Below are 13,498 nucleotides of genomic sequence, written 5' to 3'. Positions count from 1 at the left end.
CATTAATCCGTTATTTGAAATTCCTGTGGTCATTTTTAACTTAAACACCTTGAGAGAGAGAGAGAGACATGTCTTTAAATAGTTCTGTATTTTTCCCTTCAATTATTGTAGGAGCTCCTACTGTCTCCATTTGCAATGCTTCCTTTTCTCCCAGGTTGAAGTGGGCAGCTCTGTTACAGCAAACACTGTAGCATCCTTTCAGCATTACTTCCAGAGCCATCAGTTTCCAGCTTCAAGGGAGCTGCCCTGTCTCCACAGATTCTTCCAGCTTTTTGTGTTGGCTGCTGGTGCATTGGCTTGGCAGCCACTCTTGTCTGGGAGAGCTTTTTAGAGACTCTAATGCTTATTTTGTATGGAAATCTTCTGGACAAAATGTCTAACTCAGGAGGTAGGCAGCTGCTTTCCACACTGCAGCAAGTTCTGCATTTCACTTCTTTGTTATGTACAAGGGGTTTGGCTGGGAAGACTGTGCTCCCTCTCTGTGCTGTTTGTTCTTCTGAACAGTTGCAGCAGCCAGCATCCCTTCAGATCTCAGGGGAGACCTTGGAATGCAGTGACAAACATCCAAATCTTTTCAGTGCTGGGGAAATGCCCTGGCAGGGTGCTTGTTGAGGAGCACTGCAAGATGTCTGGCTAGATGGGGCTACTTCCCTACATCACCAAGCAAGAAAGGAGAGAAACCAGAAGTGGGTACAAAAAGTTTCAAGAGCAAGGCAGCCTCTTCTCCCTGTGCCTCTGAGGGAAGCATCCCAACAGCCCATGCTACCTGCTGCACCTGATGCAGAACTGCACTGATGCCTCTTCCCTTCTTCCTGCAGTCCAGAGATGTCAGATGGGCTCCCTGCTCTCCCTGATGGTTTTGTTGTGGCAGGGCACCCCAGGGACACAGCCCTTCTGAAGAGCTTCCACATTTATGGGGATAGCTCAGGCCTGCCAGGTGCACACCACGGATAGTGAGTAGTATAGGGTGAACTTGGTCCTGATTTCTAATGTGAAACCTTGCTCACTGATGCAGGGGGAGAAGACAAGCACACTTCTCTTTTAAAAATGCCTTCTGTGACCAGTTTTGTCCTCCACCCTGCAAAAGCTGATAAAGCATTTTAAGGGAATGAATCCTGTCATAAACCAACATTGCTGCTTTTGTTCACATGAGAAAATTCACTGTGGAGTCTGTTCTTCTAGCTGGGGAGTGCAGCACTGGTCTCTTGGGAAGCAGATAGATCCCTGCAGAAAATAGAGCTGTAGGAACATGGTTCCCTGCAAGTGTGCTGAGATACCCTTTTCTCTTGTGCCAGCAGGTGACTGTCTCCCCTCCCAGCAAAGGGACTTCCTCAATCTTAACTCTTTAACAATACTGTAAAAGTGAGGCTCTGTTCTTAAAGCAAGATGGAGGAGCTGGCATCCTTAGTTTTCTTCAGATATTTCTTAGGTTTTTTTATGGGCTCATAGAAGCTACTGATTCAAGTCAGAAAATACAGAATATTGTGAAAATTGCAATATGAGCCTGCCCAGGAGAATTTGTGGCTGTGTATTACACTTTCTGCAGAATGGTGTGGAGAGGAGTAATTTTCTGCCCATTGTGAAGGTTTGAGTGTTTTGGTTTTTTCTTTTTTTAAACCAAAAATCTAGGTTGTTGCCTAGTGTTGTTGCTACAGATCTCCAAGAGGTAGCGTCCAAGACTGAACATGTGTTGCAGGATGTTTGCATTCTTGTCACTGCCCTCCTCTCCCTAACCCCGGCTTGCCACTTCCTCATTCATTTAAGGAAGACAGAGGGTTCATTATTGTGTGATAGTCAAAATGTAATGTGATAGTGTTGCAGGAGAGCTGGTGGAATGGTACCAGGTGTTTGGTGTTTTCTGTTTCAGGGAGATCTGTAGCTATAAGGATGTCTTCTATCTTACTCAGTCCCTAAGCAGGAAGGGAAGGCAAGTTGGGAATGCTTTGTGGCACCATCTGTGCAGCCATGAGCCTTTCCAGGGGCTGCAAGTCAATGTGGATGGTGTTGTGAGTTAGGTGCCTCTTAACCTCCTGAGGAAGAGCAATGCCAGCTGCTCAGACAGAGGTAAGTGTGGAGCTAGGTCTCACCACATGTGAAAACCTCTGAGTTGGCAAACCAAATAGATGTGAAAACCCACAGAGAATTTCCGAAAGATCCAATTTTAGATCACATTTTTTCATGAAGGAAATGTGGGCAGATCTGTTGTCATATAAAGGCATCAGGGTTGTTGTGTCCCTGGCCTCTTGTGAAAGAAGCAGCTGAGGTTTCCCTATAGAATATGCTTTTGGTTAGCTGGTCAGATCATCTGTTGTAGATATTCCTTGTTGTTTCTGTTTCACCTTCTGTTGTACTCCAAGTGAGCCAGCACATACTACAGTATTGTCTTTCCTGATGGGCAGATGAGTAAAGCAGGACTGTTAAATGGTTGTTTCAGAACTGCTTCTTGAAAGACACATCCATAATTTTGTGGACAAATTCAATAACCAGAACATCCTTTCTTCATTTTTGAACATGTGTCTCATGAAACGTGTTATCATACATGTTATCCCACGAACACATTGTTTGGAGGTAATATTAACTGTGCTTATTAATGCACAAAATCCCTGACAAAGAGAACTTGCATAGCCTATATGCAAAAGTAGCTTAATTCTCTTGTCTTTAAGATTAGTTACATTTTGGAGCTCCTCTCCCAACAAAAGGTTTAAAATAAGACACTGCCAGTAGTTGTCTTGGACAGTTAAGTCATTGAGGCAGTCTCAGAATGAGTTAGTAGCAGTAGCAGGCTCCTGTTCTCTCAGAGAAGGATGTGTGACTTTTTCTTCTAGCTCAATTGTATATAGGAATTTAGAAAAGGCTTATTGTAAATATTCCCTTGCTGAAGGAGTGTTCAACCCACCACTGGATGCAGTTATATTCCCATATGAAACCATCCTTTGACCCACTAGTATCTTGTATTTCTTCTGGCAAGTAGAATATGTGCAACATGAGCCCTGAAGCTGAATTCTTACTAGAGTCATTGTACAAATTAATTTATTTCAGAAGTGGCAAAGTCTTTTCATGTTCTCCCAGTATGTATGCTGATTAATATTTTCTAATTTCATTCATACCACATAACAGTTGGGTTGGAAGGGATGCCTGGAGGTCTGTGGAAACTGCACACTTCATATATTGGGACAGTGCTTTAAAAACCTGAGGGAAACTAAATCAGGTCCTCATACACTGTGCTTTCCTGATTGAAGATGAAACCACTTTTGGCTCAGTAGCTTTCAGTTGTACTGCTGGTCTCCCAACAGTAGCACACTGCTGCAGATTTCACTTCAAGTAATTATTTCACAGCTGCCCTTACATCATTGCCGTTTTTGTCCTTCACCCTTGACTGAGCTTTTGAGCAGTGAGCATCTGGTGAAGGTGATGATGATGATGAAAATGTAACCATTCAGGAAAAAAAGCAGCCAAGGACGTTTGCACCAAGTGGTTTATGTTGGGTATTCAGCTTCATAGGTGAAGCAGTGAAATCTCGTCAGGAGGTCATTCGTTCTGAGAGTGATTGGACAGGGCATTGCAAGTTTACATCTTGTGTTATGAAGACTGGTCATGATGGTCAAAATTTCAAGCTAGTAAAAAGTCATCTCTTGATTTTTGTTTTAAAAAGAGATCAGCATCTCTTGCTGCCACAAAACTAGCCTCCAGAAAGAGAACCTCTCCTCCACCTTTTCTCTCATTACTAGATTTGTGTTGGTGGTTGACTATCCTGATGATCCTGCTCTTGTCTCTCTTTTCTTCATGGCAAACTAGCCATCTATATTTGAAACTGTGCTGAGTGTTGGGTCTCTGCAGGCATTCCCTCTTCTCTTGCCTTAGTTTCTTTGCTGTCAAATCACTAGTGGTCAGATGTTTAAGGAATGAGTGAATGAGCTCTTGATGAGTGTTTAAAGACAGCCCCATTGATGTCCGGTGTGACACCACACCATTTCTAAGTAACAGCACAGTAACAAATACAGATCAATTGTACAATTACACTGGTTCAAATGACAGAAAATCCCGTAACTCACCAGTACTGGGCTAAGCTTAATGTCCAGGTGCACAAAGACTTACATGACCATAGTGACCAGGCAGGCCAGCAGGAAGCTGGGAATGGCTCTTCTCTAGGTGATGAGTGCACTGGGTTTGCGCAGCCAGGTTTTGGTAACAGGTGAGCTACAGGGATTGCTTCTCTGAGAAGCTGCCAGAAGCTTTCTCTGTTCAATACAGGCAATGCCAGCTGGCTCCAAGACAGGCCCCTGGCTGGGCAAGGCTGAGCCCATCACTGGTGGTGGTAGTGCCTCTGGGATAACAGAGTTAAGAAGGGGAAGAAGTTACTGCACAGAGGCAAATTGCTGCCAGAGAAGAGAGGAGTGAGAATATGTGAGAGGGACAGTTCTGTGGACACCAAGATCATTGAGGCAGGAGGGGAAGGAGGTGCTCCAGGAGCCAAAGCTGAGATTCCCTTGCAGGCCATGGTGAAGTAGATGTGCCCCTGCAGGCCATAAGATCCATGGGGGAGCAGAGATCTACCTGCAGCCCATGGTGAACCTCACGCCGTAGCTGGTGGATTCCCAAAGAAGGCTGTGATCTGGTGTGAGGACTGAGCTGGAAAAGGCTCCTGGAGGCCCATGAGACCTTGTGGAGAGAGGAACCCACACTGGAGCTGGTTTGCTGGCAGGACTTGTGACTCTACAGGGGACCCACACAGGAGCAGCCTGTTCCTGAAGGACTGCACCCCATGGGAGGGACCCACACTGGAGCAGTTTGTGGAGACCTGTAGCCCGTGGGACAGACTCATGTTGGAGAAGTTTGTGGAGGACTGTGTCTTGTGGGAGGGACCCCAGGCTGGAGCAGGGGAATAGTGTGAGGAGTCCTTCCTCTGATCCTGGTTCCCCAGAGGAGGAAGGCAGAGAACCAGGAATGAAGTTAAGCCCAGGAAGGAGGGAGAGGTGAGGGGAAGGTGCTTTTAAGATTTGTTTTTACTTCTTGTTATCCTAGTCTGATTTGATTGGTAGTGAGTTCAAGTCGAGTCTGTTTTGCCTGTGATGGTAATTGGTGAGTGATCTCTCCCTGCCCTTAGCTTGACCCATGAGCCTTTCATTTTATTTTCTCTCCCCTGTCCAGTTAAGGAGGGGGATGATAGAGCAGCTTTGGTGGGCACCTGGCATCCAGCTAAGATTAAACCAACACAAGGAACAACTTGGACCAGCTGTGGGGCTCAAGAAATACCAAGTTCTCCAATAAGATGATTTTTTTACTGCTGTGTAAATAAATGGTCTGTGACCATGTCCTACTTCCACTCCCCCTCTTTGCCAGTTCTGTCCTTGGTGTGCTCAGGTGAGGAAATACTGTGTAAGGCAGTACTAGTCCCATGCTTACACATCTGTCAGCATCAGTTGGGAACTGATTATTCTGTTTTCGGAAGGAACCAGTGGTGGTGGTGGTGGCAGATGTTTCCCTGATGTCCGAGTTACGCTCTGCTCCCATGGCAGCTGGTGGTTGTAATGGATGATCTTTGTCTTCACTGTTCGTAGAGATTTATTTTATGTGAGTGTACTCAGTTTTCTTACGTTCCATTCATGGACTGGAAGGAAGGCAAGCTTTCATTTCCTGATACTTTTAAGGAAAAAATAAGTGGGATAGGGAAGGGGGTCATTTAGTCAGTAATGGAAGTTGGGGACAGGAGTAGGGTGGCCACAGGGTACCAGACACCAGTTTTTTCTCAGGAGTGCTTTTGACTGTGCTCATATGTTTTATTTCATGAGTTTTTAGTGTTAGTATTTTAAAGGTTAGGGCATACATGTAGAACTTGTTACGACTTCCTTAAACTAGAAGGGGATCAAATTTAGGATTTCTCTTCTCCTCACTTGGCCCTTACAGGAAATGTTTGGTGCATTTGTGGCTTTCCAAAATGGACAAGGAGAGGGGAGTATCTACTCATGAGGGTTACTTCATTACTGATTTTCTGGCCTGTCCTGTGTATTTCTTTACCTACTATATGCTGACATCATTTGGATCCAGCTGCTGCTGAAATAAAAGGCCATTTTGCCATCTGTGTTCACCTGCCTAAAAAGCTACTGTAAGCAGGGAAGAGAGAGCGAAATACTTCGACTCCCTCTGTTAGGATGGACTAACTGCTAATTTAGGAGGGTTGTTCAGTCCCATGGTAATCTTTGCTGTGGGCATGCGAGAACTGAAATAATAATTGTAACAGTCTAGTTTCTTTTACAGCCCCTCAAGGCAAGTGTTTGTGATTATTTGCTGTAAGATACAAATCAGAAGCAATACGTGCATTAGGATTTGGGATCCGTCTCATTTCCCCTGTGTAAGAGGAGAAAAAAGAGCCCGGGTAAATTTCCTCGTGCTAAGGGAATTTCTTGCAACACCCATTATCTGCAGCATAGATATCACAAGCTATTTAAAAACGATACCTCTTGAAAACAAATCGCTGAATATCCATTTCTAGTTGATGGATCAGAAAGCCATTACCCTCTTGTACAGCTTTTGCTCCAGTATCCTGCATAGTGCTTTATCCTGCGTAGTCATCTTGCTGAGCAGCGGAAGGCACAGAAGGAAGGAGGGTCACTGCCTGCTGTGAAACCTCTCCTGCAGCCCTGCATTAATAGGCTCCTTTTTTCTGGCCTGTGTAATACCTGTTAGCTGCCCCTCGTGGCATGTTTGCACAAGGGTTATTCCTGCAGTGTATTTGGCCCCAGTTTGTGCTGTGGCTGAATTAGATCAACCCAAACCCATATGTAACACTTTTTTCCCCCTGGTTAGATTGACCTTGGGAGTAAACCTGTTCCCTGGGGCTATGTCTGGTTTTATGTATGTGCTGGGTCAAGGTATTAACTGTTAGTCAAAGTTGCTGGCTTGTTCACGGTTCATTAAAAATAAAGCACACAAGTTAACACTGAACCGACTGCTCTAAAGCTGCGTTAGTGTTTTCCTCCCTGACACAGGTGGGGACCTGACCTCTTTCCTCTTACCGGTGGTTTTGCATGCAAGAAGCTTAACTTGTCTTTAAAGTCTCACTTATCAGTAAAAACAGCTGTGTTATGAAATACAAAAGCTCATCTCATCTGGTAAAGAAACATACTTTTGCCATTACGTTGTACATAGAAGGGCAGTGTGGAAGTGCAGTCCCTCTTCCTAATAGAAATGAGTAGGTCAACTCTGAAACTCTTAATTGATGTCATTTACTGATCCTGGGTGCCTTTCTCACCTCCTGAGCATGTCCCCTAGGCAGTTTGGGAACTGCCCAGTGCATTAAAGGACACCTGAGATGCTTTGTGTTCCCAGGCAGTGCAGCTGCTCTTATGGATGCAGTGAGAGCTGTACTCCAGTTTTAGAACTCCTTTCACCCTATAGGGGTAACAGCTGCTTTTGGCGCTGATCCTGAGCACCTACAGCTGTGAGTTACTTCTAGCCTTGCCTTTTCACTTCTGTTCAGAAGTGGTGGTACCACTCTGTAAGTCAGATGGTAGGTTGTGAGGATTCCTTATGGAGGTTGCATCTGCTCTGTTAACTCCTCTACCCAGAGCAGCACAACTTCTTGTGACTGCTGTGCTCTGCTTTTGTCACAGTGGTCCTTGCTGTGCCAGAATGCATCCAAATGAGACCTTCCACCCTTGTTTGGCTTCCTCAGGGCAGATGAATTGCACCTTTGAGAGCAGTAATAAATGTGAGTTCAAATATTGCTTTTTAACTTTTATATTTCTTCCTCAGTGTTTTGATTAAGGTAAATTAAAAATTAATAATGTAGCAGCCTGTATTCTAAGGTCAGGCAAGTTAGCAATTTGAATTCATTGAGTGTGATGGGGGCATAAAGACAAAATGAGAGGTTTCAAGGGGTCTTACAATACTAATTCCTTAGGAGTGAGCAAAATAGCAGACTGAGATTTGCTAGACTCAGAGGGATGCCAGGATAATCAAACCATCCACAGGTCTGGAATCCTGTACGCTGAGATCCTAGATAAACATCCAGACCTGTAGACTGTTAGATCATCCATATTTCATTGCCATTTCTTTGTCAGTACAAAAAAGCCCCACTACCCAAATGGGGACAAAATGTCACGGATACTTCTGTGTGTACGACCATATCTGCTGTAAGTATCTTGTACTTGTTTTAATTCTGACTGGAGATTTGTCTCTGGTTTCACCGTCTGGAAGCTGGGATACTGGTACCACCAAGTACATTTTTTAACAGCTGAACTAAATGTTACCTTTCTTGAAAAAAAATGAGTCAGTCAGTCATCTTCTTAATAATAATGATAATGTATTTTACATAATTTTCTAAAATCAAAGCACTGGGACCTAAATAGCTGAGGTTCATTAAGCAGATGAAATGAAAGAAGAGAAGCATCTGGCAGAAGAATGGAGGGCAGTGTAAAAATAGAGGCATATGGTAGTTTGAGTAGCATTAGTAATTTCTGAAATTACATTGCCTATGAACCTCTGCTCCATTCAAAGTAGAAGGCTGCGCCAACAAAACCAATTTTCAGGACACTCACACAGTGTTCCTGTCTTCCTGAAAATAAGTGGCCAAAGCTAGGGGAAATCAGAGGTACCTTTTGGCTAGCAGAAATTTTTGCCACATGGACAATTTGATAATGTACCCCAAATAAGCCTTCAGAAAGCGAATCAGTAAATTTATTTTTTAATATTATGTTTTCTTAAAACATGTGCCCTGATTCATTGTGACTGGTCAGTATAAGGATCCTGGAGAATATTCCTTAAATAAACACACCCCTTATTTATATATTTATTTGCATAGACCGTCTGTAGAGGCTGGCTTGCTTTGTGCTGGGTTGTGGAGGTTTTGCCATAACAAGGCTTAATGGAAAACTGTATTTCAGAAACATTAAGGATTTTTCAAACTTTTAATCTTGAGTTAAAGAGTTAGTTTTAAATTTCTATTGTAAACTCCTTGTTTCAGGCTTCTTTTTTTTTTTTTTTGCTTGTTTTTTGCATTCCTCTTTGTTTTTTCCTTTTCCTCCCCTACATCATTTCCCCCTACTCTCAACTGTAATCTTTTATGTTCCTTCTAAGAAATTTAGTTGGGTGTAAATGGTAGTGCATTACTTCTTGCAGTATCACTGTATGTCACAGTAAACCTGGAATCAGTGTTTTTACAGCTTGTAAACCACAAGTGTAGGAAAATCAAATGACTCAACAGCACAGAGAAAGCCTCTGTCAGACCTGGGACTGGAATACAGATAGGTATTCTGGTCACATCACTGGACCCAGCTACCTCTGTGTCTAATTGCTGCTTTATTTGTCTGTCTGACCTTTTCATCTTTCTCATCTCATTGCTCTCCTAATCTGAGTCTTCTCAAAGGGTCTAGGTTGTTTCAGGCCTGGCCACTCTGGAACTGCTTTGGTGGGCATGTTCACCTGGCTCTCCATAATGCTTTTCATCGTGGTATTAACATAGGCAGGCTTCTAGTATCGTAAATATGCTCAATAATAATATGGTGGGACATGGATATACTGCTTATTAAGAAAGACTGCAGAACGTATAACTGCTGTTATCTATGGAGAGTAGGGTCATCAGGATTATTTCCAATTTATGTAATTGTGGGCACTATTATACTTAATGTTTCCTAAAGTAGAGAAAGTCTTTTTGACAGTTTGTTGAAAATCCCCTGGTGTCTCTGACTGTACTGTACAAGTAATGTGGTGTAGTCAGTCGGGGATTATGTTAAATTGGAAATGCACATTTTGCTTTAATAGTCAAAGTGCAAGAGCCCCTTATTAGAAGGATGGCAATTGACAGCTTGCTAAAGGAGGTTTTCATATTTTAAGATTTTAATAGTGATAAGTACAATGATCCTGTATGCTGCATGCTTCTAATTGTGAAATAAAAGGAATACTAAAATCAGTTTTCCCACATAAAGGTGGTTAAAATTTATTTCTGAAATGCAGAAGCTGTTTAGCTCTGTAGAAAGTGGTGAGACCTGTGCTGGTTTGGAGTTAACACTGGAGAGGTTCAGCACTGGGACTGTTTCATTTCATTCAGTGAACAGCTGCAAGTGCTCAGCTTTTCATGCACATTTTAAAAGCAATTTGATTAGCAAAAATGGGATGATACAGAAGTTGATTCTCTCAGAAAACTCACTGATGAGTTTTATTATAATTTAATATGGTCTAGTGGTCACATTCAAAGTGAATAAAATGAAAAATACCCCTTATCAGTGTCCATACTTCACTTAGTCCCATTTTTGAGGTAAAGAGATCTGGAGGGACATGAGTAACTCTGTTAAATAGCCTCAGATTTCTTTATCAAGATATGCTAAATTAATTAAACATGGGCTGCTTAACAACAGCATAACTTTATTTTTTGTGTCAGTTTAATAGTTGTTTTTAAATCACAATCTAAGTCACACTGGCATATCTTATTCACACAAAAAAGCCTTTGCATTTTTCTTCCTTTGCCTACTAAAATCAGCAGTTCTCTGGCCACTAGTTACGTGTCCAGCCTGAGAGGTATCTTTTACCCTTCAGCGCTGTATTCTTCATTTCCATTTAGGTTTTGGTTCACTGTGTCTTACAGGTGTTTTTTTCCAGTACTGCTGCTTAGTCAGTTCATTCCTATTTTTGCATTTGTAGAGTTGATTATTCCAATGTAATTATGGAACTTTTCACTTTATTGATTGCCTCCTCTTTATTCCATACCATTTCTGCAATTTGAAATTACTTTGAAAAGTGATCTGTCTCCCTCTAAAGAACTTGAAACTTTACCCAGTCTGATGTTAGAGACAGATTTCACAAGTGTCATCTCTGTTTTCTTGATTCCAAATGGGAGTATTGAACAAAACTGGACCCAGCATATACATATATAGGAGCCTATCAGAAATTGCAGGACAGTTTGATAAGGAAACTGTCAGAGATAACTACTGAGCTATTGGTTTTCTAAATCACTCTGGCACCTAGCTTACACCCATAGGTTGTATTTCCTTAGTTCATTTGTTGGTGTCAAAAGCCTTACTGAATTCAAGATGCATACACTGCTTTTCTTTGTGACCCTGTCAAGGAGGAACATTATATTGGACATAATTTTTGATGATTTTTGTGCTTAGTTTTGTTAGCGTACTTGCATTGTTGTATTCTACTTGAGGCTGCTTAACAGTTTATTTCTGGGTGGTAAGGACAGGATGGCAGTTTGTAATTCTTTTAATTTTTCTTCTTTTCTCCTTTTCAATGACAATTTTAACCTTCCTCTGTAGACTTTGTATTTTCTCTCTTTTGAGAAAGTGTATAAATATGAACCTAAACAGGTGTATGGACGTTGGTTGAGCATTTTAATTGATAATATTTTCCTGAATGTCCTGACCTACCCCTTATTTTCTCTCATGGGCTTTCTTTGGTATAACAAGACAAGGCTGGAAAATGAGCAGCTGTATTGGCTTAGCTGGAACAAAAGCTCTTCTTCCTTGCCTCACACAGTGGCCAGAAGTATATGGCTAGGGAAGAGAAGGAAGAAAAATGGTCTCTCCCTTGACTCTATATGACCCTTCAATATCTACAGCATCCTTTTTCTGGGTAAGATGGGATTGGACAACAGTGACCTAAGCTTGATTTCCTAATTCCATAAATGAAAGCTTATGTTAATTTCTGGAGGTAAACCAGTTCTTTTGCTATGGCATAATTGTTGCTGGATATTTAATCAGACTATAGTCACATAATAAATGCTTTTGTCTTCATCAGAACTTTCTGGTAATTTTTCATGATGTTACTCTATCCCTCCTGTAGCTGCAGATAGTGTTCTTTTACCCTAAACGGTGGCATGACTTTGGAAGCAGTATCTGGCCCAGAGAGTTGAGGCAACTACTTATATATTGTGTGAGAATTGAATGACAGCAATATTATTTTGGGGATATGAACATGACTGATAAAAGGTTTATCTGAAATGGTTAAGCAACATTGTTGTTATTTTAAATTATATCAGTAAGCTGTTTTTAGGGAAGAGTGATGAAAGAGGGATGACAGACGGAGGTGAAACAGCAGAAGGAGAGAAATACAAGATGCAGGATACATTTGGTACAGCTGGGTGAACATACTGAAGTCATGGTGCTTTGAGCTGAAGGGCTGTAACTTTGTATTGGTTTTAGAGATTTCTCTGTGAGATGTGAGTGTCAGTGTTACTTGTATGTTTTATGAAGCTGATGATTGGGAAGATTAGACTGTGCAAACACCTCACCAGGTCTAGGAATCACACCCACTGCTTTATTTGCTTGTAGTTCATCTGTGAATGAAAGAAGAAAATGATACAATTTTTGTTTCAATGTTGCACCTAGCAAACCTGAAAGGGTCTGCTGTTTCTCTTGACTGCTTTACTTTTCACCATAGCAGTGTTTCAAACACCACAGTCTTCTCTGAGTGTGTTGGAAGTCTCCAGGGAGGACCAGCATGATCAGGATGGGCATGTATCCAGCTGTAGGCTGCAGACTGATAGGATGCAGGAAACACTTTGGCTACTGTAGTGAAGTGATGCATCTTCCTGAACATAATCCAAAACAAAACAAAGTAACAAAAAGGATTTTTCCTTTCCTTTGGCACTCTTGCTGTGATGATTACTCTGACATCACCTTTCCAGTCATTCATGTGGCATCCCAGGAGAGGCAAGACATGAATTTCTAATACGAGTAATAAACAGGAGCTTTCCTTCTCTTCACCTAAATATACCATTTAATATTGCAGGGGCAGAGGGTATGTTTTCTTTGGCAGGTCATTTTTAAGAGTCTTCCACACAATTTTTATGCCAAAACACTTCAGTTAAATAATTCTGTTACAAAGAGACTGTAAGAAGCTCAGGCCAGAAAGGCAAGACACATTTTCTCCTTGGTTTTGAAACAAGTTAGAAAGTAGATGGGGGAGGGAGGGAGGTGTACAAAGGCTCTTCCAGATTTCATGAGCAGGGAAATGTTTTGCACCAGCAGTGCATTTGGATGGGCACAGAAGAGGCCTGTGCTGCTTCAGCCAAGAGGCAGGAACATCCTCTAGGGAAGAGATGAGAGCAGGCTCCCAGCACAAGGGATGTGAAGGCAAAGCTGTGCCATGGAGTTGTGCAGACTTGGGTTTTGTGATGCTCTGTCTCTGTCCTGTATGGCACCACCAGTTATGTGTGGAGCAGTGCCAGAACAAAATGTGGCCTCATCTGAGTTGCTTGCAGATGAGGAACAAGTGTGTTGGCCCATCATGTTGTTCAGTCTGTTTAAATTTGTTAATGCATAATAATGTGAGAATTTAGCAAGGATTCCCATTCCTTCCCACTTCCCTCTGCATTGAAGCTGCCACTTGTATTGTTTCCTTTCTTCTTTTCCTTCTTTCTCTTCTGATGCTCACCAGAAATCTGGAATAATGGAGTTTTACACTGCTGCAGCAAGTGCAGCACCTGCCATGTGAAATCTCTCCTTTTCTCTTTGGGTGAAAGCCTTAAGCAACACTTGTCCCAGACAGAGATTAAGGCCTC

The 13,498-nt window shown here is 42.2% G+C and overlaps 1 protein-coding gene across 6 annotated transcripts in view; it reads left to right on the top strand.

The window, feature by feature from the left end:
* ANKRD6 (ankyrin repeat domain 6) overlaps nt 1-13,498 on the top strand; it is an 89,616-nt gene that overhangs the window by 17,429 nt on the left and 58,689 nt on the right. The window lies entirely within an intron of this gene.

Source organism: Aphelocoma coerulescens, chromosome 3 (genome assembly GCF_041296385.1).
Source record: "Aphelocoma coerulescens isolate FSJ_1873_10779 chromosome 3, UR_Acoe_1.0, whole genome shotgun sequence".
NCBI classification, from domain to species: domain Eukaryota; kingdom Metazoa; phylum Chordata; class Aves; order Passeriformes; family Corvidae; genus Aphelocoma; species Aphelocoma coerulescens.
The sequence above is the reverse complement of the archived record's forward strand: the minus strand, read 5'-3'. Positions and strand labels throughout refer to the sequence as shown.